Source organism: Gracilinanus agilis, chromosome 1 (genome assembly GCF_016433145.1).
Source record: "Gracilinanus agilis isolate LMUSP501 chromosome 1, AgileGrace, whole genome shotgun sequence".
Taxonomy (NCBI): Eukaryota; Metazoa; Chordata; class Mammalia; order Didelphimorphia; family Didelphidae; genus Gracilinanus; species Gracilinanus agilis.
Window position 1 is genome coordinate 663,180,198 of NC_058130.1, and position 17,846 is coordinate 663,198,043.

Here is a 17,846-nt window from a genome sequence, read left to right on the forward strand (position 1 = left end):
ATATATATGTATATATATACATTTCCACTTTGGCTAGGTCCAAATATTTCATTTGGTTTATTGAGTCCATCATTTCTCTTTCAAAAGATGGATAGAATAGCACATTACTGGCCAAAGAAACCAGTGATTCTAAGAGTCTAAGGTTAGGAAAAAAAGGCATGGAGAAAATCAGTACACCTGTTCAAGTGATCTGTTCAAGGAACAGCCAAATATGCCAATGTAGCTAAAGTGTAGAAGTGTGTTGAGAAGAATAAAATACAATTTTGAAAAGAAAGAAAGGGATCAGCTTGAGAAGAGATTTCAATACCAAAAAAAAAAAAGACTTCATATCTGATCAGTGTGACTCACTGGACTTGGATAGAGTAAGGGTAATGGGATTGTATACATTTATGATTAATTATTAAGAGAAGGATGTCAGGTGACATCTGATTTCTGAAATGAAAACTACAATCTTGGGGAAGAAAATGAGGTCAAGATTTGACTTCTTGGAATAAACTGATCTTGGATTTAGGCAGAGGAGGTGAAGAACAGTGCCCTGGACTTTTCCTTAAGGAGAAATGAACAGGACTTCTGGAAATGAGACTTTCAAGTAATTCTCAACATTCTCTGTGCTGTCATTTGGATGCAAGACTGAGGCCAAAATAGAAACCAATATCTGTTCAGTATCCAGCTGTAGTTATTGTCTCCTTACCCTCCACAAGCTAAAGGTTATATTCCCTAACATCCATTGGCTAGCTCAGGCCAAAGCTGATGACCAAAAGCTTAATAGGATGGAATTCTCCAAGGAGCAACATGTTCTTGAAGGTTTTATCCTAATTAATCCTCTTGTAATAGTGCTGGGAAGTAGGGAGAAAGCAGAAAAGATCAGTTCTCTGACACCCAGGTTAATGCCTACGTGGCCTTTCTGAAAATTGCAAATCACCTGGAGACCATGAGAATGTAATACTGTTATCATTATTTAATGAGTATTCAGGGGCAATGTGACACAAGAGACTGCACAGAATGCAGAGTAGGATATATCCCCTATTAAATGGATTTTGATCTACTGGGGAAAATCTTCACTTAGTTCAAGGGATGTGTGACAAAGTGATGTGGTCTTTACTTACTACTGGAAGGAGTGGTGGATTCTATTTTTGAGATGATAGGATAAACCTTTATTTTATGTGATAGTTTTTTCTCTCCCTTCCCATAATTTAGGCACAAAGAAGGGAGATATCTAATGAACTGATTGATTTCAAAATGATATAGTTAGAGCACCAAACTTGCACCCTATAATTAGGAAGTCTGGTTAGCTATAAGAACCTGAAAGAGGAAAATGGATCAATGTCTCTACATCCAGAAGGCCTGGTTGGGCTGATCCCAGTAGAACAAGATTTATAATGGGGAGCAAGAGTTCATTGTTGATTAGGGCTCAAGACTGGGTGTACGCCATAGGAGAAAAGCTATTATGATCAGCCAAAAGGAAACTATAACCAGATGGATGAATTTAGAAATTAACTACAATCTAGGTCAGAATTGGGAAGTTTTCTTTTATTTGCTTTTCTAATTACCTTCACAGAATTTCCAAGTTTGGACTTCAGTGGCAGGAGTATCTATTATACCATATTCAATAAGTGGTCCCCCAACATCTATTTGAAGACCTGAAGTAATACTCTAGTATATTAGTTCTGGATATGATTCTGTTATTTTACCTTTTCACATAAATACTTAAAAAACCCAACAACAACAAAAGAAAAAACCCTCATATTTGGGTATATGTTATGCTGAGACTAAGAAGCAATAGCAGTATGTAGGCATTGGAATTGGGCTATAAATAAGTAATTGTAACAATAGCAATAATATTAAGCTAGGCTTTAAATATGAACTTTAAGGTTTGATAAGGACTTTACAATTATTATCTCATTTTATCCTCACAATAACCATTGGATATTGATATAATTCAATTAGGGAAGCATCCAAAGGAAAATAATGTAAGCTGGCATTTATATAGTGCTTAAGGTTTAAAAAAGTCTTCATATATATGCTATCTCATTTGAGTCTCTAACAACCCTGGAAGACACATCCTCCAGGGCTTATTATTCCCACTTTACATATGAAGAAACTGAGATTCTGAGATGTGACTTTCCTATGTTCATAATCAATTGAGCCAGAATTAAAAAATAAACTTGTCCTGACTACAATTAGATTGTGCTAGAAAGGGAACATATAAATGCATTTATTTTATAACTGTTCAGTAAAGGGGTTTGTATATAGCAGAATTCAAAAAGTAAAGAGGCAATCTGGCTTAGGGGACTCGGAGGACCCTGGGAGTCCAGGACCTCAGGTCACAGTTTAGTGAACAGATATGGTTTAGAATATAGGGAAAGGTGAAAGCTAGAGGCAAATTCATCCTCTGTGTGAAGATGAAAATTCCCTGAGGATCTGATCAAGATTCAGCAAGTTCTAAAGCCCAAGGATTGTTGCATTACAATCTTTTGGAATTTAGATAATTCCCGAAAGGTTCACATGACGCAAGCCAGCAAGTTTTCAGAGTTATTATGTAAATTCTTCATTTGCTCATCTCTTGGAAGGACAGGAGTCCTAGGGAAATGTGATGGTTACCCACAGTTCATCTCCACTTCACCAGAAATACTTGAGATGTAAGGTTGTCCAGTTGAGCCTTTGGGATCAGCAGACTGGAAATGATGATCAAGAAGAGGGAGACGATTGATAGTATAAGCATGCCAATCCCTTGACACTTATCTTCTCCATTTCTAACCCAGAAGATGCCTTTCTTCCTTAAAGAAAAGCTTTCTAAAGTTAAATTTTATTTTTAAAATGTATTTATTTTGTCTCCCAAACCCTCCTTCTCCTCACTAAGAAAAGAAAAAATAAAGGCAAAACTTTTTAATAAATATACATAGTGGAGCAAAACAAATTTCCACAAACTGGTCATGTCTGAAAACAATGAATCCCTTTCTCTATATCTAGTTTATCTCCTCTCTGTAAGGAGATGCATGACATTCTTCATCATTGCTCCTCTGGAATCATAGTTGGTCATTGCACTAATCAGAGTACTTAAATCTTTTAAAGTTATTTATCTTTACAATATTGTTGTTATAGAAGTTGTTTTCTGGGTCTGTTAACTTATTCTGCATCAATTCATACAAGTCTTCTCAGTTTTCTCTGAAATCATCCTTTTCATTTTTTATGGCATAATAGTATTCCATTGTTTCTCTTTTCCTTTAAGACATAGCTCATGACTACCTTTTGAATGAAGCTTTTGTATTCTCCAAATTGCTAGTGTATTCCCTACGTAAACACCTTGTGTTTAACCACTTTTTATCTATTTAAATTTATTTACTTTATATTTATGCTGCACATATTTTATGTTGATGTGTTCCCCATTAGAACCTGTCTACTCCTTGCAAGCAGAAATTGTTTTTTTTCCTATCCATATCCATGGCTAATGGCCTACCACATAGTAGGCATTTAATAAATAGTTGATTGATTGTTTAAAATGAAAATGCCATAAGGGAAGAGAGTGTCAAATTGACAAATGGTCATTGCATTGAGTGCATACTTTTGTGCAGGTCATGGTGGGAAATATAAAATCAATGAACATCTTAATTACTTGTTAATGCCTTAGCAGAGTTTACTGAATTTTTTAGATGGGAGGAAAAATGAAATATAAGGAAGAGTTGTACTTGGATTAAAGAGTGGCCATGGAGATAGGAAAGGGGAAGAATATGGGAAGTAAGAGACTATCAGAGACAAATATTAAATACTTCACTCTTTTTTCCAAGGCTAGCTATGATAATCAATTATGAATATCAACTCAAATTTATCATGTGTATTCCCTTTGGTATACTTGCGTTTATCACCTAACATGAAACCTAGTTCAGGAAGAAAAACTGGAGGGTATATGTATAGAAAATCCTAGAAGATGAGAGTTGGAATTAGTAGCCACCTGATCAAATCTCCTCCCAACGGCAGAAATCTATTCTGCCTCATTCTATGGAGGGATTAACCTGGTCTATACTCAAATAATGCTGACTGGTAGAGTGCTACCAGAAAAAAACAAACCATTCCACTCTTTAAAAAAAAAGAAAATCCTTCTTTATGTTAATTAAAATCTACTTCCATGTGTTTTATAGAATCATAAAATATTAGAAACTGGAAGAAACCTAGTCTCATATCCACAATGTCCATCCATTGTTCCTAGTTCTTTCCCTGGAACAGCACAGAATAAGTTGGATTCCTTCTTGCCCCACATCTTGTATCCATTTCCTACTTCTATTAACTACTATCCAAATGACCTTGAGAAAGTTACTTTTCCCCCTTGGGCCTTACTTTCTACATATGTAAAATGAGGATTTTGTACTATGTGGTTTCTAAGGTCCCTTATAGTTCTAGATCTAAATTCCCATGCTTCTATATTTGTCTCCTCCACTATATCACATATTTAGTCACTGAATACATTTTATTTTATTGAACTAAATTATACACAGAAGCCTCTTAAATGTTTGAAGATAGATATCATGTCTCTGATATGTCTTCTCTTGTCCAAGCTTAATATCCTCAGTTCCTTTCATGGTTTCTTATATGACAAATACAGCCAATTTCCTTGGTACCTAAAATATATGGAGCAAATGTGTAGGTATAATAAAAATAGCTGACAATCATATAACCTCTGATGGTTCGTGAAGCATTTCACAAACATTCTCAGTTGAGACTCACAACAGCCCTAATCTATACATGAAGAGACTAAGGTTCTGTGTGGTCAAGTGGTTTGCTTAAAGTTGTACAGCTAATAAGAGGAATTTAGACCCATCTTTCTGATTTCCAAGCCCAACCCTTGAAATCCTCTGAATATTACCCTTTAATCATGTGTAAAACCAGAGGTAAGAGTGCCCAGGATGACACTAGAACTCAATCCAATGTTTAACAAACAAGTTATTGCTGCCAGTAATTTTCCTTTCTGTTTCATCTAAAAGCCTCTATTTATACTGCTTCGACCTCCTTTCCTCATGATCTTTATTCAAGGAGAGACAAGATTACATTTCTCATACTATGTATCTCTTATCTATATCAGTCATCTATCATTTTATATCCATCATCTATCATCATTCTATAACCTTTCTATAATCAACCTATCATCTATCATTTTCTATTTATTATAGATCTACATATCATCTTTTTTCTGTCTTCCTATCAACTGCCTCTTCCTCTCTCTCTCTCTCTCTCTCTCTCTCTCTCTCTCTCTCTCTCTCTCCCCTTCTCTCCTTTCTGACTATGTCTGTGTCTGTCTCTCTTCTCTGTCTCTTTATCGCTGCCTCTCTGTTTCTGTCTTTGTCTCCATCTTTCTTTCTTTCTTTCTATCCATCCATCGATCCATCCATTCATGCATTCTAGCTATCTATCTTATGATTCAATTGAAGGAGCATTGTTTATAGAGTCATAGGACCTGGGTTCAGATTCCACCTTGACTACTTACTACCTGGGCAAATCACTTAACCTACTTAGAACTCAGATTCATTATCTATAAGAAAAGAAGAACAAAATAAATAGTCTTTGGTAGATTATCTGCCTGTGCATCTATCTCTCTATCTCTCTAGTTACATCTAGCTTTGCCGTTGAAGATGCTGCTGCTGTCAGCATTGCTGCCCATATATGTGTGAGATGGTGCAGCCAGGCAGACTGCCTCATAGCCAGCAGTCATTCTCACCCCACACTGTGTACATGGGAAGGATGTTCTTGGTCTGTGGATGACTACCACTGTGTATAAAACCTGTAACTCTGCCACAGAAGCTGCTCCCTACTTTCTTTCAAAGTAAAACACTCCATCTTTGGCAGCTCCTTACCAAGTTGAGCCTGCTTTTGTCTCTGATGTTTTCCAGCAACCCACAGGTGTGTAGTGCTTTTTGAAGTTGGGTTTCAGCATGTTGTTACAGCACTTCCTCCATCCCACCCTGCTATGGTCTACACACTTCAGGTTGCCATTCAGTGGGTGCTTGGGCATCCCATTGTCATCTGAGATATCTATAAACCTTTTTGTGCATGAAAACCCTAATGAAACCTTGCTAAGCCTTCTCTATTCTGAGATAATTATGGAAATGGACTGTGTAAGAAAAAAATTATATCATAAACTTTGTCGGTGTACATTCACATAGGAATAAGGTCTATCTGAAAGGGGGACTTCCCTAGTATACTCTAGCTGAACTATTTGTATCAGCAAGATACATGAAGCGTGAAGAACCTTTTGTCTTTGCCGCTGGAAGGTTGGGTAAGAAGCCTTGTGGGAGATGGTTAAGAGATTCCTAACCTCATAAAAAGAATTCCTGCTGGCAGTCTATTCTATAAGAAAGATTAGGACACTGCTGACTGTTTCATCAAGACCTATATCCTGGGCTTCATCAAGGAAGAAAGTAATTGAAACTATTCCTGATTTGTAGCCTGAAGGGGTTCACAGTTGGCTCTTTCCATCTTGCTCAGAAGGGGTCCTAAGCCCAGGAAATAAATAAGGAAAACAGATTTCATGAAAGAAACATTTAGAAGACTTTGTGATGCTCAGGAGAATTCAAGATAGGGAAAGAAAATAATGCTCCCATTACTGGTTTGGAGCCTATGAATAGACAAATCCAATCATATCAAAGAAACACTTATTTGGTACCTATCATGTGGAAAGCACTGGAAATTTTTTAAAAAGAAAAACATTTTCTATGCCGGAGTTTCATTTTATTGAGGCCAATACAACTCATAAGTGCATAAGTTTAATTTGAGGAGTGAGAGAGTACTAATGATTAGGGAGATCAGGAAAGACTTCCCTTGACACAGGCATTGAGACTTGAAGGAAGTCTGAAATTCTAAGAGCCATAACTTCCTCTGATTTTGTGAGACAGACAATATTGAAATTGAACATAGCCAAATGGCTTCTCTACTTTAATCCTGACCCACATTTCATCTCTTGTATTCCATCAGTCCAAATTCACACCAGCGCTGGAGTCAGGATATGGTAGATAGATAGATAGATAGATAGATAGATAGATAGATAGATAGATAGATAGATAGATAGATAGATACATACATACATACATACATACATATATACATAGATGGATGGATGGATATGTGGATAACCAATAAATATTTATGAAGTACCTACTATTTTTCCAGGTCCAATGCCAAGCCTAATTAATTTTTCAGATAAACAGAAAGAAAGGCAAAGGATAGTCTGCTCTCAAAGAGCTCAGTTTAATGGAGGGGACCACATGATAACATAAACAAGATATATACATGCTAACTTGGAGATAATCAACAGGAAGAATACATTACAATTAAGGAGGATCAAGATAAATAAACTTGATATATAAAGCATTTGTTAAGCATTTCTGATATACCTGGCAGGATGGTGCATGGAGAAAGGTGCTAAATTTTGAGTCAGGTTACCAGGTTTAAATCCTCTGACCATACCTCTGGTCAAATCATTACTTCTTTCCACCTCGGTTTCTCATCTTTAAGATGAAGGAGTTGGACTAGATGACCTCTCAGATCACTTGTAGCTTCTTTATCCTATGATCCTAAGATGCCCTACATAGGCCAAAAAGCTGTACTACACTATCAGGTTCTTAAAAGTATTATTTCTACCTGACAGATTGAAAGAAAGTTTTCTGCCAAGTAGTAGGGATCCTCTGTTTTAATAGGAAGGTGAGCAAGGGTACTTTAACATAAATACTTTATATTTTATTTTATTTATGCAACTGTTGTCTCCCCCACTAGAATGTAAGCTCATTGAGGGCAGGGACTATTTCTCTTTTGTCTTTGTATCCCCAGAATCTGGCAGAGTACCTAACATAAAGTAAGTGCTTAATAAATAATTTTTGAGTGATATAAGCCTATTCTCCCTTTTGAATAATGGTCTCATTCCTATGTAGTTAGTTGGCTTTAGTATGTTGTATCTATTTTTTTTCTGAGTGAAAAATTAAAAGATGTGAGAGACAACTGGGTCATATAGCTTAATAGTTGGGAGTAATCTTAGAGGTCATCCAACACAATCCTCTCACTTAACAAATGAGGAAAATGAGGCCAGAGACAAGACAGAGAGATATCACTTCCCCAGGATCAAACACATTTGAATAAAAGACCTGGGAAACAATTTCTCAGATGATCCCAAATTTCATATAGTTCTCAGACATTTTAAGCATTTTTAGATAAATAGAAACTATGGCTTTTTAATCCTTCAAATTTGTTAATATCTTTCTTACATCTTTTATCTTCTCCCCTATTCTTTACATAACATCAGAATAATGTTAGACATACAGAGAATGAAAGAACTTAAAGAGTAAGTTTTCAAATAAGTTGGGGCCCTGATAGTTTAGAACAGATGTTCTTCCATGGTCATAGACCTGCTGTTGGGATTTATATCCTGTCTACAGTAAAGTATGCATATGATCAAAAAAGAATCTCATGCAAACCCCAAAGGTTTTAATTTTCCATTGTGTTTGCTGCCTTGAATTTGGTTCACAGTGATGTAGCTATGAAGCCAAATCACAAGAAATGTTTACCGCAAAACAGCAACAGCCACAATAGAAACCTTGGGACCAATCCCTCATTTACAGCTCTGGGTAGAATGGGAGAATAAGCTGCAATCTGCTATGCTTGGCAGAGTTGTGTGTCCTTCTCTGAGTGACTCAGTACAAGCAATATGTTCTTTTGTTGGGAGAAGTAGAAGTTAGGGCTGTATGTCCCCAACTATGGGGTTTCTCTCTGTCCCTCACAGTGTATTAAAATTGTATGAGTCTATTAGCTAATAACTATGACTTAAGATATAGTATTAGAGATCTAAAGATTGAATATAGTCTAGACGATCCTTTCTTCAGTATATCAGGCAGAGGTTAGTGGTAGCAGGTGTCTCATTACAACAGATGAGACACTGATAGAATATGACTAAATGTTTATTGATTAAAAGTAATCAAAGAGTTTTTCACTGCTTTTCAAGATTAAATATGAGTTTGTTGGTTTTTGTAAAATTTGTGACTACAAAATGAAAGGTGGTGTGTCTATGTCAGGAAGACTTGTCATGCAACGTGGTAATGATTTTATTCCCTCTGAATTCCTAAGAGCATTGTACCCTTTGAATTCCCATAACAGAGTATGCCTAAGATTTCTACATCAGTAAAGTTCAGTCACAGTGGAGGCATGCTTGTCCTTGTTATCAGCACTACTGCAGCGTTGGCGAAGATGTGGCACTGGTGCAGAGCCAGCACTCTGGGAGCTGCTCTCTATTCCCCCTCTTCCCAGTGCCTGAGGACATTTTCTGCATGCCCCATCCCTCTGTCCAGCCCAAAGCAAGCACTTCCTCCTTCTGGTCTCTCTGGTAAGGTGGGGGCTCACAGAAATCTTGAATTTGCCCTCTGGGTGCTCAAGCGCATTCGCCAACACTGCCAGCATGCAAAAAGTGTGCCTATCTTCAAAACTCAGCTCAAGTTTCTCTTCCTCTATGAAACCTTCTCTCATCCTCCCATTTGTAAAAATATTCTGTCCCACTTCAATGTTCTTTATATTATACTTTGCGTTTAGTGTGGTAAAAGAAAGCTTCTTGAAACCAGGAATTATCGTTTCATTCATGACTTCATATTCCCAGTGCCTTACACATACTACATGCCTTACAAATGCTTGTAAGACTGACTTGTCCAAATATGCCCCAAACCTCCTTCAGAGCTATCATCCTCAAATCTGGTAATAGAATGCATTTCATTGACTAAATCCCATAATCATTTCCTATCCATCCCTTTTCACATCTCTCCTTTTAGTCTCTCTTCTCTTCCGTGCTCATTCTCTGCTTGTTTCTGTCTCCTTTTTTCCATTTCTCCCTTTTTTCTCACTATTTCTTTTTTCTGTTTTTCTGTGCATGATTGTCTCTGTCTCTCTCTCTGCCTCTCCCCTCACTCTCCCTGTCTTCCTCTTCCTCTTTCTCTCTGTCTCTCTATCTCTCCCTCTCTCTCTCTTCTTCTCTATATCTCTTTCTCTCTCTGTCTCTGTCTGTTTCTGTCTTTGTCTCTTTCATTCCCCATACCTCTCACATAGAATATCAAGAAGAGGAAACTGTTATAAAGAGTACATAAGAAAAAAACACCCATGAATCGTTTTGAGAGAAGTTTAGTTTAATTACAAACATGAAAATCTATCCCAAGAAATTTCTACAGATGAGAAATATGCCTTAAAACTTGACTGCTAAATATTTAGCCACACAATGAGGAGGATCTATATTTCTTATACATATAAGATGTTATATTAATGTTATATTGTGAATTGTTCTTTAGTTTCTACATCTTCACTTCATATCAGTTCATATAAACCTTTCTATTTCTTTTTGAAATCATCTTTTCCCTAATCTATTTTAGCACATTTATTGTAGCAATAATATTCCATCACATAATATTATAATAAATATGGATTTGCCATACATCCATATTTATTAAACGCCCTGGTAGGCTGGATTGCACAAGGCCAAGCAGCCTAGCAGCTGCAAGACTAAAGGCCTTAAGGAGAAAAGAAGGAAAAATATATAGAGAGAAACAGATATAACAGAGAGAGAAAAGGAGACAGAGAGAGAGAGAGACAAAGAAACAGAGAAAGACATAGAAAGAGAAGAAAGATAGAGTTAAAAAAGGAAAAAAAAGAGACAGAAACCTAGAGAAGAGAGAAGGAAACACACATGTGCACACACAGAGAGAACTCCTATATACATATATGTGCACTTGCAGAGACACACACAGAGATCTGGAATGAGAGAGATGAAAACAAGAGAACAGATGCAGAAAGAGAGATAGAGAGAGAACATGAGCAGAAGTCCAGACTTTTGGCCAGAAAGAAGAATTGAGAGACATGTTGAAGAAGAGACATCAGGAACCTGCTTATAGCTCCTTTATCCATCACCCCTCAAATGAGAAAGGAGTCCCATTGCTATATTCTGGTTTTACTACCCCATTAAATATCATGCATCCCAGTACAATCTCCAGAAAATATCATAATGATCATTCAAAATCATCTCTTTGCCAGTTTCTGTCCTCATACTTCAAACCTTTCTGTAGCTCTCCCTCACCCATCTACTCAGGTGAGACCCATGTCCTACATTTCTCCAAAATAATTTTCTGAGCTCCCTTTTCCTCTTCTCTTTATCTCACTTCATTCAAATTCCTTCCCATGCATTTTTTATCTTGATCACTCTTCTCACAAGAAGATGTGGCCCTTCTCCTTAATAAGGTAGACCCCTCTACATGCACAAATGATACCATTCCATCATATCTTCTCCAATAGATTGCTCTTTTTACCATACTCTATCCTCTCACCCATATTCCTCACTCCATCCTCCTCACCTGTCGGGCTCTTTTCCTTACTCCTTATAAACAAGCCTATACCTCCCCTGTCCTGAAGAACATCTCACTTGTTTCAACAATCCCTGTGACTCCCCTTTCATTGTTAAATTCCTTGAGAAGGCCATCTGTAACTGGTGTCTCCACTTACATTCTTCTTATTCTCTTTTAAATTCTCTACAGTCTCATCATTCTGACTTCATCATTCAACTGAAACTGCTCTTTCACAAGTTATATATGATCTGTTAATTGCCAAATCTAATGGCCTTTTATAAATCTTCCTTCTCTACCCACTTTTCTTTGCTAATCTCTCTTCTTTAGGTTTTTGTGACATTTTTCTCTCCTAGTTCTCCTATCTATGTGTGTACTCCTCAGCCTCCTTTGCTGAATCTTTATTTATACCCACTAATAATAGGTGTCTGAGTGTCTCTGAAGATTCTGTCCTAAGTCCTGTTTTCCCTCTCTACTATTTTATTGAATTCATCAATTCCCATGGATTCATAGATGATAATTTGATCTATTTATCCAGTCACAACTTCTCTCCTAACTTCCAGTCTTGCATTTCTTACTGTTGTATTAGAAACCTCAAACTGGGTGTCTTATAAACATCTTCAACTCAAGAAGTCCAAAATTCAACTTAATCTCTTTTCCCCCAAATCCTCTACTCTTCTTAATTTTCCTATTACTATTGAGAGTACTTTCAGTCTCCCAGTCACCCAGAGTGTCATCCTCAATTCCTCATTCTCCCTCACTCTCCATATCCAATCATTTGCCAAACCTCTCTTTTCTGCCTTTACAACAAACCTCAGTTATGTCCCTTTCACTCCTCTGATACTGCTATGACTGGTAGAGGTCCATTTAACTTCATGATTGAATTATTGTAATAACCTTGTTATTTTCCTACTTCAAGTTTTTCTCCACTCTATTCCATCCACCACTCAGTTATCAAAGTGCTCTTCACTAAAAGGCAGGTATGATCATGATTCATTCAGTAAAATCTATTGTGTGTGTTTGTGTATACTATCTTTTAAAAATATTTCTTGACCCACCACCATTCCCTCAATATTACCTCTGTGAGCAAATATAAAACCCTGTTTGACTTTTTAAATCCTTTATAGCTTCATCCATTCTCATCTACTTTTCTAGTACATTTCACTCCTTTTCATGTATTCTATGATCCAGTGACCTTATCCTTCTTGACATTCCTTGCATAAGATGCCATCTCCCAAATGCAATCATTTTCACTGGTTATCCCCCATTAATAGAATGATCTCCCTTCTTATCTCTGCCTCTTGACTTCTCTGGCTTCCTTCAAATCTTAGCTAAAATTCTACATTCTATAATCAGCCTTTTGATTGACCTTCTTAATGCTAATGACTTCCCTCTGAAATTACATCAAATTTATCATGTATATATCTTGTACATATAGTTATGTGCATGTTTTTTCCCCTGGTAGACAATGAAGTCCTTGTGAGCAAAATCTATTTTTGCTTTTCTTCATCTTCCTAGAAAATGTGTGCAAATGTATATATTCTGAATCCTGAGTCTCTCTCCTCTCTATCATGGAGATCATATTTCATTTTCAGTCTTCTGGAATTATGAAAGGTCAAATAATTGATCACACTTGTTGCAGCTCTCAAAATTTTCTTTATAGTATTCTTTCTCTTTCTATGTGACACACATTTCTCCTGATTCTATTCATTTTATTCTTCATAAGTCTGTAAGAGTCCTGAAAATTATTCATTTTATAATATTGATGTAATTCCATAAATTATTCTTCACATCCTACTCTTCATTCTATATCAATTCATATAATCTTTTCCATGTCTTTTCTGAAAACATTTATTTCCTCATTTCTTTCAGCTCAATAGCTTCCCATCACTTATACCACAACTCATTGAATCATCCCTCAATGGATGTGTTTTTAATTTAATAAACATTTATTAAACACCTGTTATGTGCCAGATACTGGGCTAAAGATGTTGCAGATTAAATTAATAAAAAGAATGGCCCTGCCCTCAAGGAGCTTATAGTCTAATGGAGGAGGGATAGACAACACACAAATGAAGGCAGGAAATGAATGGGGAGCACCAGGGAGCATGTTGTTCCATTGAACTGAAGCCAGGGAGGGCATCAAAAGCAAAGCTGAGGGCACTCAAAAGTCCAGTTTCTGCCTTCCATAAAGGAAGACATTGGGAGGAGTTTGGTATTCTGCCTACCAGTTATTTTGCCACTACACAAAGAGTTGATATAAATAGTTTTGTGCAAGAGGGACAATCTTTTGGTTTATATATCTGAGGAAAATACCATCTATTGTCTAGTAACTTTTTGTGTATAATTTCAAAATGCTTTCCAGAATAATTTTGTCCATTCACAGATCAACCAATGATGAAGTAATATTCTTGTTTCCCATAACTCTCCAAGATTCATCATTTTCCATTTTTGTTACCTTTGCCAATCTGAAGGATATGAAGTAGAATCTCAAAATTACCTTAATTTTAATTTATTTTACTAGTAGAGTAGGAACTTTTTTTCTGTCAATTCATAGCCTGAGTTTCTTTTCTTGAGAACTACCTGTTCCTATCCTTTTTGTTGTTCAGTTATTTGGTCATATCTGATTCTTCATGACTCCATGGACCAAAGCTATCCATGAAATTTTCTTGGCAAGAATATTGGAATTCTTTGTCATGGTCTTCTCCAGTGGAACTAGTGGACCCTTAGACTACTTACAAATTAGGGAATGGTTCTTATTCTTATACATTTTAATCAGTTCTTTAAATATCTTGTATATTAGACCTTTATTGAAAAATTTACTGCAGATTCCCTCCCCCCAATTAAGTGTTTTTCTTTTAGCCTTGCCTTTTTTGAATCTGTGTGTAAAACCTCTTAATTTTATGTATTAAAATTATCTACTTTATCTGCAATCCTCTCTATTCTTTGGTCATGAATTTTATGCCTTCCTCCCCCATCTATGTGTGTATCTGTGTATACTATTCTTTAAACATATTTCTTGACCCCACCACCATTCCCTCAAACTATCAACCTATTTCTCTACTCCTTCCCAACAACTTGCAAGAAAAAAGCTATCCACATATACTTATGCTTCTATTTCCAGTCACTGCTCAAGAGTTTGCATTCTGGCTCTTGACCTCATCAGTCAATCAGTATTTTTAAGCAATAAGCCATTCAACAAAAAACTGGTCTTTCAAAAATTACCCATGATCTTATAAGGGGGCTGAGGATGGGTGTAGTCCCACTTTCCTTATTTAACAGTTGATATAATCACATAATGCAGAGACCTGTTAAGATTTTAATTAGTAAATGTCATGTACCTATGTCCTAAACCCCTTATGAGTTGTAAAGCTCTTTGGTGAAGGAACTACATAAACAAATTATTACCACTTCTAGGGACTTTAAATAGTCAGCTCCAGAGGAGCTCAAAGATTCAGAATAACTACAAATTAAAACTATTCTTATTCTTCCTCTTCGCTCTTCCCATATATTGAGACACCGCATCCAAATGGAAGCAGAAACACATATGATAGACATGGGATTTATATATGTATGTATGTATGTATGTATATATGTATGTATGTATGTATGTATGTATGTATGTATGTATCTATCTATCTATCTATCTCTATCTATCTATCTACCTATCTATCTATCTGGGAAAGAAGATATTTGCCTGTAGACTGTGAAGAGGACTCACTCTGAAGTTCTGCCACGTAGACTACCTCTTTTCTTTTATTACATAGCTCAGGAATTAAGAGAAGTAGGAAAATTCACTTATCTTTTTTATTTATTTAGCATTTAGAAGACATTCATTGTGTTAATGTGATAGTAATAGATACTGACACTAACAGAAACAAGATTCCTCCAACTGCTATTGCTTTTGTTTTCTAACTAACTTCCTAATTTCCTTTTACTTATTTGTATTTATCCTCTTTATATTTATTTATAAAGAAAAATGTTTACTTTTTGTTTCCTCTCATAGAATGGAAGCTACTTATTGTTTCATTCTTTGTAATTGTTTCCAAGTTCCTAACATAGTGCCTGGCACATAGTAAACTTTTAATAACTGTTTGTTTATTGATGAGTTCATCAATTATACCCTCTCTCATGTTTGAATATTCAATATCTCAACTTCTTTGTAATATTTTATACTGTGGAAATTCCCCACCTTGAAATTCTTTCCTCCCTAGTTTCCTTTTGATATCTCCAGAATTTCTGCAAGTATTCCTTCTTTTTCCTCTCCTGGAAAGCCATTTTATTTAACAAATAATATTCTTAAGAAAAAAAGTGAAAAAATTAAAAATCAGCAAAACTAGTCAATATATTAAAAAAAAGGTTGGAAATAGATGCAATGCAGCATTCACAAGGACCTCAGACTTTTGCAAAGGAGGGAAACGTAAGTATCTTCTCATTTCTCTTCTTGGAAATCATACTTGTTCTTGGCAATCTTACAACATTCACTTTTGATTGTTTTGCAATTGTTATTTCCATTTCCATTGCTGTTATCTTTGTGTGTCATTTCATATAGGACCTTCCATACTTGCATGCATTTATCATGCTCACTGTTTCCTCTAGCAAAATAATATTCCATTATACTCATGTGCCACAATCTGTTTAGCAATTCTCCAATCAGCAAGCTTTGTTTCTTTTTCTTTGCTCACACCCCCCAAAAAATGCTGTTATAAATATACTGGTGTATTATTATAAGTATACTTTATTCTTATCAATGACATTGTTGGGACATGAGCCTAGTAGTGAAATCTCTGAGTCAAAGGTTACGGATATTTTAATCATTTCATTTGCATAATTTCAAATTAACTTCCCTAATGTCTGTATGATTCAGAGCTCCATCAACTATGAATAGGTCTAGTGTGCTTATCTTCCCACAACTCCTCCAACATTGACAACTCAGACTACCATCTTTTGACATCTTTGCCCATTTGTTGACTGTCAGGAAAAACCTGAAGATTGTGTTAATTTTCATTTCTCTTAATAATATCAATTTGTTTATTATAAAATTGGAACATTCACATTATTCTTAATTTACTGTTCTTTTGAGAACTATTTATTCATAATCTTTATCACTTAACTATTGATGAAAAGCTCTTAATTATGTATCTTAGCTATAAAAGTCTTATCTGAAAAATCTGATATGTATGTGTTTTCTCATTTGGCTGCTTTCTTCTTATCCTAGATGCATTAATTTTGTTGGGCAATTTTCTGCCAAACTGCTTTCTGGTTTTACCTGCAGTTTTTATTTTTGATCAAATAATCCTCCATAGATTTCTATAACACTTAGATTCCCTCCAGCCTCCCTGTTACTCCTCTGTCACAATCAAACATGCTCAGCTTTTCCCTATGCTTATTTTTTCCCCAATCCCATATAGCCACCTATACTACTATCATTTCTCATATTCCCTTCACTGTCAACTTTCTTGGAAGAAGAGTCTGGACTATTCCCCAAGTTTACATCTTTCATCTCTGATCTCCCTATGGAAATCCAAATCCATAGATTCAACTACTATCTGGATGTCCTGTCAACATATCCAAAACTTAACTCATCATCGTCACCCCAAAACCTGACTTTTCCTATCCTCCCTGTCTCTTTCAATAGTTTCATCTTTCTCAAAATCTCATCTTCGCCTTCTTCCTCTTTCTGCTCTCATATATCCAATTTGAAGACAGTGATCATGTCTTATTTATCTTTTTTATTTTCTTATTTATCTTTTAATCTCTTTCCTAGTGGTTTTCACCTTAACTCCATAAATATTCTCAAAGAGCTAAATAAATAAAAAGGAACAAATCGATTTTCCTATTTAAGTTTTTAACAAATTTGTGATTCATCGATGCCCTCTGACTTGAAACTTCATTGTCAACTTTGGTCCCTAATACTCTCTATTCTCCAAATTTCTAGTTATAATTTAAACTCCTTGAGGTCAAGGACTCTCTCCCTCTTTTTTTTAAACCTCTGACTCTTAGCACAGTGTCTAGCACATAACAGGGAATTAATAAATGTTTATTGAATTGAATTATTAAATCTCCAACCCACTATATTCTATAATGCCAACTTTGCAATGTCTTCCCTTACCTTATTCAATTTCCGCTGTACCACTCTAACTCAGACTTGATTTCTTTCCTAGACAATTCTAATTCTCTGATTTGTTTTCCACCTCTAGTTTCTCTGTAATCCAATTTGTCACAAACACTATTACCAGATCAATCTACTTGTACTAAAGGTACAGCTGCGGTCTTTTTGCTTTCCTTCTCAAAAACTTCAGTGGCTCCCCACTGCCTTACAAATAAGTTCTAGACTTCTTAACTTGGTAGACAAGGCTCTCCACAGTGTTTCACCAAATATATCTCTCATCATACTCTTACAAAATACTAGACACTCCAACCAAGTTAAACTGTTTCCTGAATGTGTGCCATGAGCATTCCCACCCACTGTTCATAATTTTCTCTCTTTCTGGAATCCAT